This window comes from Chenopodium album, chromosome 14 (assembly GCF_948465745.1).
Source record: "Chenopodium album chromosome 14, dcCheAlbu1.1, whole genome shotgun sequence".
NCBI classification, from domain to species: domain Eukaryota; kingdom Viridiplantae; phylum Streptophyta; class Magnoliopsida; order Caryophyllales; family Amaranthaceae; genus Chenopodium; species Chenopodium album.
Window position 1 is genome coordinate 21422697 of NC_137847.1, and position 17052 is coordinate 21439748.

General features: G+C 34.1%; 1 long non-coding RNA gene across 1 annotated transcript; it reads left to right on the forward strand.

Annotated features, from left to right (window-relative positions):
- Positions 1–545: 545 nt before the first annotated feature.
- Positions 546–6663, forward strand: LOC145580144 (uncharacterized). Its single transcript, XR_014099295.1, has 2 exons — positions 546–774; positions 2030–6663. It is a non-coding gene; the product is annotated as an uncharacterized LOC145580144 (long non-coding RNA).
- The last annotated feature ends 10389 nt before the right edge of the window (positions 6664–17052 follow it).

Here is a 17052-nt window from a genome sequence, read left to right on the forward strand (position 1 = left end):
GAGCTACAAAACAAAAATATTTGAGGATATATTGGTAATTTCATGATATTAATAGTTGTTGGGAAAAACAAATGGGTCGATCATTTTAGGACTAAAATTAGGTCAAAAGGGTCGAAGTTTCGGAGACGGAGGGAGTAGGAAATGAAGGGAAGTGGAAGGAAAGCTTGCTTTACTAAATTTTGAGTTTTCTTCCCTCCCAAATTGGAGAGATAAATTTGATCTATCAATCTTAAAACTATTATCCGACTACATTATCAATGCACGACTTTGATAATATATAATTGTCGATTAGCAAAATTAATAAATATTTGATATTATAGACCTTTACATTGTGGCCAATCTAGCAAAACTTAATATAATAATATATGAATAATTAAAAAGTCAACCAATTCACTTATTCAGTTATACCAAAGATAGGATTCATATCACAATCTTGCATTAAATCAAACACTATTGGATAATATAGTTTCTTTGCTTTTTTTTTTTTGTCTTTTTTTTTTCTTTTCCCTATCCATTCATTTTTTTTTTTGGGGGGGGGGGGGGGACAAGAAGAAGAAGCCTAACTCGTAACAGACTCCATCTTAATCTTGTGAATAACACTCCTTTGTTGCCTGGTTCCTACAAATCACCAGCTATGGCCTTAACCACTTATTTGTTTCTGGAGTTGATATTTATGTTAAGGAGATTCCTGCCTTTAGCCGCAGCAAGACCATCGTGGATAGCTTCAGGGGCTTTCAAGTAACAGCTTGTGAAAGAGCAAAGCACGTGTCAAAGGTATAACCGTCTTTCCTCTTTCTCTCTCTTAGTTAATTAATTATGTGATTAGTAATTAATATGCTTGTTAGTTACTTTAATTTGTGTGCGGATAGATGGGTTTTTGTTCCGCGTGATGTCGGACATCACGAAATTCAACAGGTTGTTTATCATCGGGTTTGATTTTGAGGAGATATTTTAGGTGTCTACACTACCACAATTTCAGGTGGTTTTGTAAGTACTCCACTAGTTTTAGTTATTCAAAATTGGAACTACTAAAAAATATTTTGATGATACTCAAATTTCAGGTGGTATTGTATGTGTACTTAGAAGTAATTATCATTATAGACATGGCTATTTGTGGTAATTTTGATGATAACGATGCTATTTCTCTTTTACAAAAGGAGTTTAATAAAAATTCGAAAAAACCGTTAATTAAATTGATAAAGGATAAAAAAAAATAATAGTAAATACTAATAATAAAAAGGTGTATTTGGCTAAGTGGAGTAAAATTATGTAGTACCATTTGAATTAAGTGGAGTACAATTTCCATCCAATCACACCTTTTATTATAATAAGTGAATTACAATATATACTATATATTAAAAGGCATTTCTTTTAAAGGAACGGTGCCACGTGATACTTTTCAAAGTATTTGCACAATACCACGTCACTATTCATAGGAATATGCGCCACATAAATTTGCCACTTCATTTTTTTTAAATAAATTATGCTATGACCTAGAATCGAACCCGTAACCTCCAAAATACAAAGGTCATACATTTATCATCTCAACCAACTTTGATTAATGTCTTAGATTTCTCATAATTAACATTATTTATTCCTTTAATATATTAAGTAAATTAGAGGTTATATTTATTTATTTATTTTTCTCAAGATTAGAAAATAAATACATATGAGGTAAAAAAAAAAAAAAAAAAAAAAAAAAAAAAAAAAAAAATCGGAGATAGAGCCCGAACCACACTCAAACATAATTATCAAATTAAAGAAGTACAAACTAGCAACCCGGGACACCACTCGGATCACAAACTAGTTTATTTTTTTAAAACATGTAAAAATTAATAATAATTTTTTGGAACCATGTAAAAACAATTAATTGCCTCAAAAATTGTGCATAGAGTTTTTTTGATGCTCAAATAAAAACTAATGAGTATGTGTAATAAGTGATTTTTGTTTTTTTTTTTTTTTGATGTGTGATAAAGGGAGTTTATATACATTGCTTTAAAAACTATTTATCACAATACCGTCCACATAGGTTTGGCTTCAAGGTTCGGTGATAACAAATGGAGTTTTATGCATAATACCATTAGGGGTTCTCTGCATAAAACCTCGCTCTAATTGTATCCTGCCAAATTCCAAGCCTAGAAACTGATCCTACGTGGATGGTATTGTGGTAAATAATTTTTAAGCCGACTTATATAGGGAATTAATTTGTATTTTATCATATTCAGGGAAATCACTCAAATGAATGAGTTAGGTATTTGTTGTATATGTTAGCTTTGTAGAAGCAGTTAGTTGTAGTAGCAGTTAATGTAAGAAATTTTGGCTATTGTCATAGTTTACTGTGACAGTGCCCTATTGATGTTGTAAAGCAATGAATGTAACACCCTCGATTTACTAATCAATAATAAACAAGAATTAAAGGAAAAATAAACAACTTTTAAATAAAATTGCAGAAGCATATACCTATATCGGAGGTATTATCGCCACACTCGACAACCCGACAAGTGTTAAGGCTTATAAAATTCCAATTATTACAACCCAATAAACTAGGTGAGCTATTTATACAACTATACAAACTCGTTATAGTATACTAATCGAAACACTTGAGCACATTTAGCTACGATCACTTGATTAACCTGTTACAACCTTGACTGCTCACCATTAAGGACAAATTCCAAAATAGATCGTTGCAGGGCCACCATAAGAAAAAGACATGGCTGCAAACACAAATAACACAACAAAACAACACACACGTCAGCAAAAAGTTGAGTAACATCACATGTCAGAATACAGAGAATAATAGAATACTTAACATTACTAGCTCATTTAAACAATGTAGTACAAAACTACATTACACATTGTACTCTGAAAATAACCTTTATCAACTCAACCTCGAATATTAATACGAACCTTTAATCAATAAAGGATCTATCCCATAAGTGTGCCACGCTCTTTGTTTTATACTTAGCCTTGGACATGGGTAATTCGAATAACAAACCAACAAGTATAAAATCTTGAATACTCTCAATAACCAGAAATCACCTTGAACCAGACCATATACGGGCCAAATTCCACTGTAGGGGACCATAGAAAAATGTAAATAAAGATTGTACCTCATTCTTAAATCATGATTATTATCCTCTTACCAACATGCCAAGAACTAAGGTATATAACGCCAAGCCTTAAACCAATAACAAAATAATAATTCTCAACCTTTTGATCTCATACTTTATCAAATAACTATTCATAGGCTAATATTTAGTATCTCAACAATGACACATATTCCCAAATAATATAACAATTCGATTCATAAAACGTCTCAACCCTTATAGGGAATTGAAATAATTCTAATACCCAAATATAATCAATTCTCAACCAAATATTATATTAGTAACCCTTAACCTCGATAAAACAATACTTCCTATAACAAATACATTAAAACCCTAGAAAACTAACACAATAAGTCAATGTGATAATTAAATCATATAATGCCTCACACTAGTCATATACATATAATCTTGATCATACGAATAGAAAAATAAAATTTTGATTACTAGACAAAAATATAAACATGCGACTCCAAGAATTGATTGTGTGATTACCTTTCGACAAATTACAATTGAACTACGACATTCAAAGCAAGACATGAATCGACCGACCTTGCAAGTTCAATCCACAGCCTTCACAAAATTAAACAAACATATTGTGGGGCTTCTTTATAAATCAATGAATAAGCTAATGGAAATTGGAAAATGAAATAAAGAATTTTAAAAAGAATCAATTTTAGGTTTGCTTGATGAATCCCACGCACAAGAATAGGAAAAACGGTTTCGGCTGCTTTATTTATTTATTTTAAATTTAATATATATATATAAATAAAGTAGGCATTTTTCGGGAGCTTTTGGCGCGCCACATAAGAAAAGGTATTATTTTCTCCAATGAAAAATTAGATTAATAATTTATTTTAGAATCAAAAAATTTACTCGCCACCTAAACAAAAGTGACAAATAAGATTTAAGAATTTTGACACATAGGTAAAAACAAAGAATAGTGAATAATTAAAATTTAAATTATTTATTTAAAAAAAACTAAGTAATAATTATCTTTTTTTTACATATATAGATGCAAAATTTTGATCGCAAATATCTTTAATCTCTCCCTAGCAAATATAATAAAAGTTTGATTTTAATAATGTACTCATCGAGACGAATAAAACTAAATCTCATATGACTAATTCCCCATAATTTTTAATAGTTAAAAAATTATAAATGAGACTAACATTTTAAACAGAATGAGTATATTAAAAAAAACGCATAGTTACAAGACTTATTTTAATCAATAAAAAAAAAACGAGATTTGTCATTTTTTTTTTGAATTAAAAATTTAAATTGTCGTCGCATAAGCAAAATTAATGAATAAGGTTAGTTTGGGATTTTAAATTCAAGCATCACGTAAAATAAATAAAACAACAAAAGATAATTTTAGTGTTAGAATTAAAAAATTATCTTATGATATTAGGAATTTTATCCATATATCTAATGAATGATCTTCATAAATATACAAAATTTTAAATAAATAAAATGATTTAGTAGAACCGTGCATCGCACGAGCTTACATCTAGTAATAATAATATTAGAATAAGTAAAGAAAATATTAGGGTTTAACATAGTTTATATACAAAAACAAATAGGTGGAGTCCATATAAATTAAAATATGTTATCAAATAAATATTTTGTAGTATAAAAGATATGAAATAAAATCTTTTTTAATATAATATAAGATACAAAATATACGGTTATTACAATCTATCCTCCTTAAAACAAGTTTCGTTCCTGAAACTTAAAATAGAAGAATTTAGGTTATTACAATTAACTTATTTGACAATCATTAATGTAATAAAGAATTTGAAGTACTTATTCTCTTTCAGTCTTGTTTATAAGTATTTATTTGCTAATTATACGTAATTTGTAGATCGAGGAAATTCCTATGTCCGTAATAGTGCATTATAGTGGTCAATGGAAAAACACCCTGAATTGGACTATGTTGATGGTAAAGTTAAAATCTTTGGTGAGGTTCTTTCTAATTTCAATCTTGGTGGAGGAAATTCCTACTCGACAAACTAATACGAAAATCCACAAACTTGATAAGTATTTTAACAGAGATTTGACCACAATCACCAAACTGCATTGAAAAAGTAGTTAAAGTTAGTCACCAAAAGGTGAATAATGTGAAGACTTGATATGCCATACATAAATAAAAAAATCGTAAGATTTTAAGATTCAAATCGGGATATTAATAACGATGGCAATACCTAAAATTTTTAATGGTTTCATGCATAATACTAAGCACTTCATAAGTTGTCCGATGACATTTAGTCTATCTAAGACACTTTAACAATAAACACATTTTTATACGACGTCAATACGAGTACTCCTATGAATACATGTACAAATCCGAAAAAAAACTCTAATCAATACGGTTACAAACTAATCATTTAGCAAATAAAAATGAGGAGATGTAAAAATGAGGAGATTTAAGAATGGGGAGATTGTATGAAAAAGCCAAGTGGTCCACATGTCATTAAGTTTGAGTAAGAAAACTTCCTAATTCTGTCATTAAAACTGGCGCGAAGAAAGGGGGGAGTTGAAAGGTACGTATGATGTCATCTAAAATGATGATATAACTTCTCCCACTATGTGTCTTCAACTTCCGTACTCTATCTCTGTCTTCAACTTCCACTCTCTTTCTCTGTCCCCTCTACAAATTGTTCTCTCTCTTTCCTAAATTTCTTACCTTTAAATCCCAATTTCTTTCTTTTATTCCAAAAATGGTGAAACAAAACAAAGGAAAACAACCAATGGTACAATCAGAGCACGATAATCCCAAATACACGGAACTTCAATTCCTTTAGTTGAGGCAAACACTTTTAACACAACAATTGGCTGACCATAAGTTGATATGCAACGGCTTGGAGAGAGAACTGGATGAAGTGGCTACATCGATTTCTAAAATTCGAAAGGAAATGGAACAGAGCACAACGGTCAACAACGATAGTCCGCTTAGGTTGGGGGCTAGGAAGAGACCCACCAAGAGGGAAAAGTTTGCGGCTATAAAGAGGGTTTTTGGTGATGCTGGGAAAAGTGGAAATGGTGATGGTTCTGGGCAAGGAACCACTGGTGGTGCTGATGGAGTGGAAGGTGAAATTGCCAGTGGTTCCGGGAAAGGGAAAATAGTACTTGTTGCTGGGCAGAGAAGGATTCAACCGGTGGACGACGAGGCAGAGGATTCCTAATTAGACATGCGGAGGCAGAGGAGATCCAGCCCTAGCACCTCCAACCCCAACAAGGGCCTTCCCTATGGTGCGTATCATGTTCGTGATCACTGGTCTCCCGAGATTTCTGGTAATGACTCTGGTGCATATGGTCACTCTACTTCAGCCATCGAAAAACTTGATTGATGAAGGTTTTTTTTTTTTTTTTTTAGTTGGTTTTGGTATTTTGAATCATGCTTATTTTTAATGTGTTATGTATATGCTTTGCTCTGATATTATTATTTAGTATTTTGAACAATTATTAATTAGTTTAATAGGGAAAAGTTTGGTTTACTATGCATATTTGGGTTTGTAATGAATTTATTATTATGTATATTTTGGTTTAGTTTTGTTTATTATCATGTGTATTTCGGTTTATTATGCATATTTGGGTTTTGATTCAACCAATGATCAAGTTTTTTCTTATGGTTGTGTTCATTACTAGTACAATTATCATGATTGGGTCATTTCATGGATTATGCCGATTGTTCTTAAATTATTACGATTATTCGTGGTGCAAGACGTGCCTTATTATGCTTAAATTTTGAATAATAAATAAATTAACACCTAATTTAGAAAGTGGTAGATATAAAGTTCGAAATATCGTCCAACCTAATTTAGGGATATAAATGGTCAACCTAATTTAGAAACATAGTCATAGTCAACTTAAATCAATAGTAGTGTTACAATAGAACTACAAAGATTATATTGGAACCACTCAAGTTCAAGTTAATACTACTGGTATCCAAGGTAGTAGTGGAATTTCATTTGGTAGTTCTATTGTATAAACCAAGTAGTATTACAATTATCAGTAGTACAAAACATGCTGTGAGTAGTACAAAAGTCCATAACCAAGTACTACTACAACTACATTTTTGGACACAACTAAGATTAATGAATTTTGCCAAATAAAAAAAAAAGATAAAGAAATAAATAAGTTCCAATGTTTTGGGTGTTTTCTGGTCCCTCGGGAGAGTTACGTCACCAAGACTGATCCTGCGCCTCCAACGATCAAGTTAGTAGGAGCTCCGCCTCCGACGATCAAGTTAGTATTGGTCGTAGAAGAAGATGAAAAGGTGCGGAAAAGGTAAAGGCGAGATCTTCTTGGATTCTGAGATAAGGTGTTTTCTCTTATGTGAGAGAATATAAGGATGTTGTAATAAATGAAGGTGTCCCCAAAATGGGGGAAATCTCCCTATTTATAGGGTCGTTTGGAAAATGTGCCCTTCATTAGGTCAGGATGACCTAATAGGCTACGCCGTTTTGCGGCGTTCTTGGGAATTGGGCCCTGAAGGCTGCCATTCCATTTGTCATTTGAGGCTGACATGTGCCGGCTAAGGAGTGGTCCACGTTGGACCCATCCAAGAGTGACACGTGTCCCTATCTGATTGGGCCACGTGTCTAGGATATTTTTACCCTAAACATTTGCCCCTCACAGGGGTGACGTGACAGGCCACGAGGAGCCTGTGACACGGGTCCCCTTGTAGGTGGTGGATAGTAACAAACGGTTCACCTTCGGTTAAACTGACGGGGATGCCCCCGTTTTCACCCTTCTATAAATAGGGTTTTACCCCCTCTTTTCTCCCTCATCTTTGACCATTTCACAAGTCTAGAGAGAGAATTTTCTAGAGAGAGACACTCTGTTACCGCCTGTAGCTACTTTCCAGAAATTTTCTGGCTGCAGCGTTCGTGGACTCAACCGGCCACCGTTTGAGGCAATTTTTTCACAGTTTAAATCAGAGCTAACTGTCTCTTCTCTTCTCTACTCTTTCAAATTTTTTCCGTTTGTATATATAGTTTTTCAAATAAAATGGATTCTTCATCGACACATACGGCACAGCCTAGGTCATTCAGCTGGTCTTCTGGTACGGTTGAGTCTAGAACTTGGGGTGTAGTATCTGGACATTAGGACCTGCTTTCCTCATCCCCGAATCCCTCTGTCTCTGTGTTTATACAGGAGACAATGGCTAGAGTAAAACAGACGGCTACCAAGCCGAAAAGAAGGTGCGCTATGGAAGTGCCCGCCGATGAGATTACTCCTGATGAGGAGTATGAGGGATCTGAAGAGCAAGCAAGCTCTTCGCCGGGTGGCAGCCCTTCTACCCCAAGCGACAAAATCTTAGAAAAGGCAGACGGTGAAGGACCCGCCTCTACCTCTGATCAAAATTACTTGGATCCGGAAGATGGCCTAGGAGCCTTGAACGCGGGGAAATTAGGTCGTTGACTAACCTCCTCACGGCCAAACAAAATTTATTATAATCCTAAACTAACCCCTAAACAAGTCTAGTGGTAAGTTCGGAGTCGAACCACAAGGAACGGTAATGTTAGATTGTTCTCGATCTAATGCTTAAGCTACGCTGAAGTCGGTTTATGGATAGTGGACACTACAACTACACTAACACACATATAAAGAACAAAATATTATAAAGTCTACTAGGGGTAAAGATCCACTTTGAACAATTAACAAGTTAATGAGAATCCATTTGATAATCAATCATGCAAAGAAAGAATTAAAATGGGAATTAATTACACTCAAGAGAAATCTCTCAAATTCCTAGCCTAGATCCCTCATTGACTAGGTGCATAAAAGAAATTTACCCAAAATGCAATCAAATATAACAATTCTAGTTCACAATCCCTTGTCAAACTAGAACTAATATGCAATTAAGTTTGCTATCATGGGAGATCAATCTAATCTAAAACAAACAACATGCCATCATCAATTCAATCAATTTAATCACACAATTATCATCAAATTTATCTCAAATAACTCAATTAACCATTACAAAGCTTCACTCAACACCTAGTAGAAGGAAATCTACTCAAACATGATTAACAAAGCAATTAAAGAAAGCATAAAGAGAAAAGAGAGTAAGAATACTCATTGATATAAGATGGAGATCTTCAAATCATCAAATTCCTCCTTTGATTATCCAAAATCCATGAAAACCATTGTGTTTCTCACTTTCTCTCTCTTAAATTTGAGAGTTTCTCTCTCTAAAAACCTAAAACTAATCTAAAAACTACTGAAGAAATGATTTTTTTTCCCTAAAATGAGCAAAAAATCTATTTATACTCCTTACTAAATTACCTAGGAAGCTCCGCAAAAAGTCGAGCAGCACGTATAGGAGCGGGCGCTCTAAAAGTCGTGCACGGGCACTCCTAGCTGCAGCAAAATGAGGCAGAATCGTTTCAGACAGTTTGGAGCGGGCGCTCCTCATAGACTACGCGCCCGCTCCTACGCGCTAGACAAAACCGCTCAGCTTCAAACGAACATAACTCCTTCGTTTTACATCGAAATTGAGTATATGACCTGTCGCTGGAAAGCTCTCGAGATAAGCTTTCATCTCCAATTGGAATCACTCCAAAATGTTTTGTATATGAAAAGATATAGGCGTTTGAATTTCGATCTTTGCAAATCAAGTGCACATTTCTTCATTACTTGTTCTTTTATGTTTTATATTTCGTCAGTCTTGAACAATGAGCTTATCCAAGTGTTCTTAAACATAAAAATAAACCAATAAAGTTTAATCTAATGCCATAAGCAACCAAAATATGCAAGAAAAGCCAAAATTGAGCAATAACGACATTTCACATGCAAACACGACAAATGTAATAAAACGTTATTAAATCCAAGTAAAAAGACATCAAAACTATGAACAACTAACTAGTAACTCCTAAAACATAGTGACATTAATGACACTTATCAAGCCTCCAACCGGTATGGATCCGAGGCTTCAAGCTCTGGTCAAGCGGAGGCTGGCTATGAGGTTCAGTAGACGACAAGAGGCCCGTCCACGTCCAAACCCACCGAGGCGTACATGTCCCGACTTCTGGGTCTGAATGTCCAAGGCGGACATGTGCGCCTCGGTGGGTTTGGACGTGGACATGCCTCTTGCCGTCTACGTCACCAAGCCGAATGGTACCTGGCGCATGTGTGTAGACTACACTGACTTGAATAAGGCATGTCCAAAGATTGACAGCCTGGTCGACTCTACAGCCGGGCATGCCTTAATGAGTGTTATGGATGCCTACTCATGTTTCCATCAGATTCCCCTGTGGAGAAAAGATCAAGAGAAGACGACTTTCGTCACTAATTAGGGGTTATTCTATTATACTGTGATGTCGTTTAGCTTGAAGAATGCGCCTACTACTTTCCAACGGATGATTAATACTGTCTTTATTAATCAGATTGTGAAGAATGTAGAGGCGTACATTGATGACATGATAGTCAAATCCAAGCAACAGACGGATCATCTTTCTGACCTTCAAGAAACCTTCACCACACTCAGGCAGCACAAGTTCATGTTCAATCCCTAGAAGTGTGTCTTTAGCGTTGAGTCTGGGATGTTTCTCGGATTTTTAATTGATCAAAGGGGGATAGAGGCCAACCCGGAGAAGATACAGGCGGTGATAGACATGAAGTCACCCCGTACTGTAAGGGAAGTTCAGAAACTTACCGCTTGTCTGGCGGCTTTGGGAAGATTCCTCAGCCGGTTAGGTGACAAGTGCCTCTATTCTTTCCAAGCGATCAGAAAGAATATAAGGTTTGAATAGGGGGATGATGCTGAGGCGGCCTTTTAGAAATTGAAAGAACATCTACACTCTTTGCCAAGGCTTGTTAGCCCTCTGCCTAAAAAGACGCTTTACATGTCCTTAGCCGTTTCAGATCATGCCCTCAATGTTTTTCTCCTTGGTGAGAGAGACGACATTCAGCTCTCGGTCTATTTCATTAGCCATGTGCTCAGAAATGCTGAACTACGGTACCGCATGGTTGAAAAATTTGGCCTATCCCTTTACATGGCTGTCAAGAAGTTGAAACCTTACTTCCTGGCACATCCAGTTGTGGTCTACACATACCAACCTCTCAAGTGGCCATTGACAACTTTGGAGTCATTCGGTAGAATGCTCAAATGGGCTATTGAAATGCAAAGTCTTGAAATCACTTTCGAATCGAGAAAGGCAGTCAAGGGTCAGGCGTTTTCCGACTTCATTGTCGAAATGACACGGCCGGTTGCACTGGACACTTCTGACCAGGTTTAGAAAGTGTATGTAGATGGGAGCTCTACTATGAACGGCTATGGTGCAGGCGTGATTTATCAGTCTCCCGAGGGGAATAAGTACGAGTATGCACTATGGTTCAAGTTCATGGCCTCAAATAATGAGGCAGAGTATGAAGCCCCGCTAGTCGGTATCCGCATGTGTAAGGCGGCAGGGGCAACGTATGCTCAACGGTTCAAAACCGGTGCCATAGGGGGGTTTTGAACCGGTGCCAAAATACATTTTTCTACTAGTGATTAATCCACTATTCTCACAAATTTTCAGCAATTATAATACTATTTAAACCATACTAATTAAACCCTTTTAATGACATAAAAGCCATAAAACTTTTTCTTTAAGTGGGTACTTTAAATTCTTTCAAAAAGACTTCATTTTTATGACTTAAATAAAATTCCAGAATACTTATTTAGTATAAAACATTACTTTTAGACTAGGAAATCATATATAAATCATTAAAACCTTTTTTCCTTTTATGGGTAATCAAACCCTAACTCAATAATTAAAAAGTAGTGTGTTTAAATAAATTCCAGTATTAAATTGAAGGCTTTAAACTCCTCAAAAACATGATTAGACCATGAATTAATCAAGAAACAACCTAGTCTCAATCCCTAACCAATTATACAAAATCCCTAATTTCTAGGGTTTATAATTTGGGGTTTTTGATTAAATAAAAATATGAAATTTATATGAATAAATTAGCAACATCAAAATCCCAAAATCAATACAAAAACATAATAAAAATCATGCCCTTAAAACAATAAATCAATATAATTAATTTTATGATTAAAGAATTTTTTTTATACACACACCGAAAAAGGAGAAAGAGGGAGGAGAGAGGCGCGCCGGCCGGCTGCCGGTGCTGCTACTGCCGGCGGTGGTGGTGGCGGCGCCGGTGGTGCTGGCCACACAAGAGGAGGGAGAAGGAAAGAGAGAGAGTGGCGTGGGATTTTAGGGGAAAAAGAAGAGAAAGGGAAAAGAAAAATAAAGGAAAAAGAAGAGAGAGAAAATAAAGAGAAAACCTTTAAAATTTTGTAAAATCTGACAATTATGAATTTGTGTGGAAAAATATTGAGGTTTTAAAGTATTTATACTCTCCTTTTAAAAATAAAACTCATATTTACAACTTTGCCGTTACTATTCAACTCCCTTAAAAATTCTCCCTTTGGGCCAACTTATTGGGCCCTAAATTCCCAATAAGGTTGTCCACTCCTTTAAATAGGATTAATCCAATTAAAAATACTTTTGTTGCCTCAATTCATGATCCATTTTATTTATACACATAATTTATTTAAATAAATAATTTTTTTTTTAAAATGAAATAAATCATTTTAATAAATAAAATAATTAATTTATATATATATTAATATAATAAAAATACAGAGCATTACAAAAGCACTCTCCAACTCATCTTTAAACTCTGGTTATTTTTCATAATTCCCGAGCTTCTTCCTAAATTTGGATAGTATGTCCCATATACACCATCTATGGCACGTGCCTTGCATCGTTGTTTTCAAGGCCTTTCACATTGCAAGATCTTGATCCGTGAGTATACCAATTGGTTTTTTTCCACCCATACACAAAAGCCATGTGTTGAAAACCCACTCAAAGGTTTCTATTGTCTCTCGAGATAACATTGCACAACTTAATAGGATTGATTGCCCATGGTGGTTAACACCGACAAAAGTTAGGAAAGGGTAGCTTATACTCATTCGTCATATAGGTCGAGTCAAAACAAACAACATCACCAAACTCTTCATATGCTACCCTACTTCTTGCATCAACACACAAAACATCTCGAAGCCTACCATGATGATCAACTCTATGCATGTGAAAGAAATTTTGATTATTAGCTGTCATTTTAGCAAAGTACCGAAACATTGCCTATGCATCTCCGTTGGCCAGCTTCAACTTTCTTTCCTTAGCCACTTCCTGATGCAAATCTTTAACTAAAAAGGTCATCTCCCCTACTCCATTTCTTGACCTTGCCATACACCTCCATATTTTGTTCATCAGAACTCTAGACTTCTTATCGTTAAAGAGCTGCCTAACAAGATGTTTGTTCTTGACCAAAGCTTCTTTACGGTTCCTTGCTATCTTCCTAGACTTTCCTGGTGTAGGAATGTGCCCATCATGATCCAATTTTTCCTTCATAATCTCCCATTCTCCACCTTTCGTAACACCACCTAACAACTTCACCTTGCACCCACACTTCTTGGACTTACGTTTGACAATTTCCACTTCCTCAGATGTGATTGAATCTGTAGCCATCTTCGGTCCATTTTTCTTCTTACGTTTCCTAGGTTAGCCATAGCACTCATAGGTCCATACAGTGTTACGTCTCTTTTTGCCCTCCTTGTCCTTAGCACCACTAGCCCCAACAAATGCAAACCCCATCTACTTAGCGTAGACCGTAAGGTACTGATCTAGGGCCATCAAGGAAGGAAACACCATTCCAACAGCGGGAGTTGGAATATGAACTTCATCATACTCCTCAGTAGCTATTGCTTTCAAGGGAGTTGAAAAAGCCAACTCTCCATTATGCACACAAAAAGTTACATATAACTATGGTTTGTGACACTTAACCAATTTATGCAACAACAAGCCCAATGTTAAGCTCAATGACATTATAGGATGTAATAACCTAACTCCCTAAAATTATCTAACTTACAGCATAAAATTCAACTAGACATTACAGCAGCGATTAATTAAATCATATTTATAAGACAACAGACATTCATGGTCACAAGAAATAATACAATTAAAAAAATTAATCAATAATTAAATTAAAAATCCAGTGTAATTTACCTCAACTTGGACAATTTGCTCGTCCTCCTCGAATTGAATTTCTACTAGTGGTGCTTCAAACTCTTCCTCTTCCAATTCATACCCTTCTGAATCAAATGCATACTCATACTCTTTTGCTTCCAATTCATACCCGTTTGAATCCATTACATACTCATACTCTTCTACTTCCATTTCATCAGGTTCATGTTCTTCTCCTCTTGCTACTTCATCTTGGTAAACGTGTAACCCCACCTTTCCTCCAAATCTTCCACTTCGTTGTTACCACTACTTTGCATTTTTATCAAAATTCTAGGGTTAATTGAATTTACTCGCCTTTTTTCGCAGTTCTACCAAGTTCACACACAAATTCAATCAATCCCCAAATCAATTACCAATTACTTCTTTCAATACTTTTCCAATCTTCAATTCGCAGTTACTTTCATCAACAATTGGCAATAATTCTTAAAAAACAATGGAGTCTGCAACTTTCTCTCTCTATTAATGGAGTCTCAAACTTTTTGTATTAATTGGTAAAGTAAAAGAAGTTTCCAAATCAGCTGTTGAGTTGGAATCCTAAGTGGTAAGTTATCGTTACACCATTTACTGTTCCGTTCTGGTTTTCCCTCTCCCCCACCCCGTTTTTCCAAATATTGGCTTTTCTCGCCAAAAATGCAGTTGTTATGCTCTTCATATTTGCATAAATGTGATGTAAATATACTTCCTCCTTGGACATGTAGTTAGTTACATAAATTAATTTTAACAGATGAAAAATTAAAAAAATTCTTACTAAAAAAAAGTCCAAAGTCATATTCTAATATTTCCTCTTTTGATGGTACGTTCTTATTAATACTTGAACAATGAAGAATCAAGAAATAATTACTTATGTATTTGAGTTTTTAACGAATTTGAATATAAGATAGTATAGGTAATTAAACACTAATCATAATTTTATATTATAAGCATAATTTATTGAAAATTAAAGAAAAGAAAAAAAAAAAAAAGGGTAAAATGTTGCTTGCAGGACGAAACCAAGCAAGCTTACATATTAAAAAAAGGGGCTAAAAATTGACTGATAGGGGGTTTAATATGGCGTCAATCACTCTCTACTTTATAGGCTTTAGGGGTTTTACCATTGTGCCAACTAAATTGATATGTTCAAGCTCATGTTTTAGCAGGAGCAGCTCGGCGTAGGAGTTACTCTCTTTTGTTTTTTAGGTTTGTTTGTTGTTTTAAGTTCTCTTTGTCAAAAAAAAGAAAAAAAATAAATTAATATGTAATTTTAAGCATGCAATTATACTTAACTTGATTTTTTTTTTTTTTTTTTTTTTTTTTTTTTTGAAATGAGGGACAGGTGTCCCCCTTATCCCGGGCTGGCTTATCCCCTGATGACTAGCATTGCATTTGAGAATAGTAATGATTTCAATTCCTTAATACACAACCCAATAAAAGGCATGTAGCATACTCAAAGATTTTTAAAACCAGTAAAGTATGTCTTCAGATTAATAGTATGTATCTAAAACGAAGATTGAGCGGTGAAAATGTGAATTCCAATTACTTAACTGAGTTAACTTAGAGCATCTCCAATGGCAAGCTACAACATGTTGTTGCTTGTCTTGCCACATCTGATTTTTGAACTACAAAGGTTTCAAGCTACAAAGTTCCGCATTGGTTGGCTACAACACCTTGTAGCTTGCCTCATCAAACAATTTTTTTTTAAAATTTATGTTTATTAATATTTAATTAAAATTATTGGATAATATAGTGATTTTTTATTTACTACTTGTATATCATAGATGATTGTGTGTGTGTTTTTTTTTGTAGTATATAAAAATAATACGACAAAAAAAAATTAACAGTCAAATTATAATTCATAAAAATTAAAATTTTTGAAAATAGTGTGATTGAGTGTTTGAGTCCTTGAGATAATACCCAAAAAAAAAAAGAAAAAGAAAAGAAACATATCACATATTTATCACATTAAGTACTGTATATTTTAATCTCTATCTACTCCGTAGTATTTTGCATGCCAAACAATTTTACACGCATAGTATTCCAATTGGTGGAAATTACTTTGGATTATTTTTTTTAATTAGAAAAAAAAAATTGAATTTTCTTCAAATTTTCAAGCAGTGTTGCTTGAGTGAGCAGTGTTGCTCATTGAAGCAGGCCTTCCAATATTGTTCCAATGGTCAAGCTACAACTTTAATATTTTTAAAATTTGCAAGCAAGTCCCTATATTAAACCATTGGAGATGCTCTTACAGAGTTAATAATAAATATTGCAAGTAAAAAGAAATAGTATTTTATAAGATTTTTCAGTGCGTGTTTAGCAAACTTAACTGCTTTAAATATGATACTCATCTTCACGGTCTAACTCTTGTCCCATTCCATTTCAATTAGCCGTAAAGTAGATAGTCCAAAAGTTATTATAGTGGTAATAATAATCTTATTTTCATCAATGAAAAATAATTTTGATTTTATAATCAATAGTGGAAAAGTCAAGGGTCATAGATTCTAGTCGTTAGTCGTCTAGTGTATAGTCATACAAAGAAAGAAGAAAGAAGAAAGAAGAAAAAAGAAAAAAGAAAAAGAGGTGATAAAATATTAATTAAGTAAAATGTTGAAACATCACACATCATGTGACCACCCTTAGTTTTCTTTTTTCCTTATCTGCTGCATTGCCATTTTTATATGTTCCCTTTTCTTTGGACACTTTCGTTTTAGTTGGGTACATGATTCATAATCCTAATTAGAGTAGACCATAATAGTGACCATTGAATCATCATTAAAGAATTTATAAGTGTTATAATATATATATATATATATATATATATATATATATATATATATATATATATATATATATATATATATTATCCATTTTTTAGATACATCACTTTT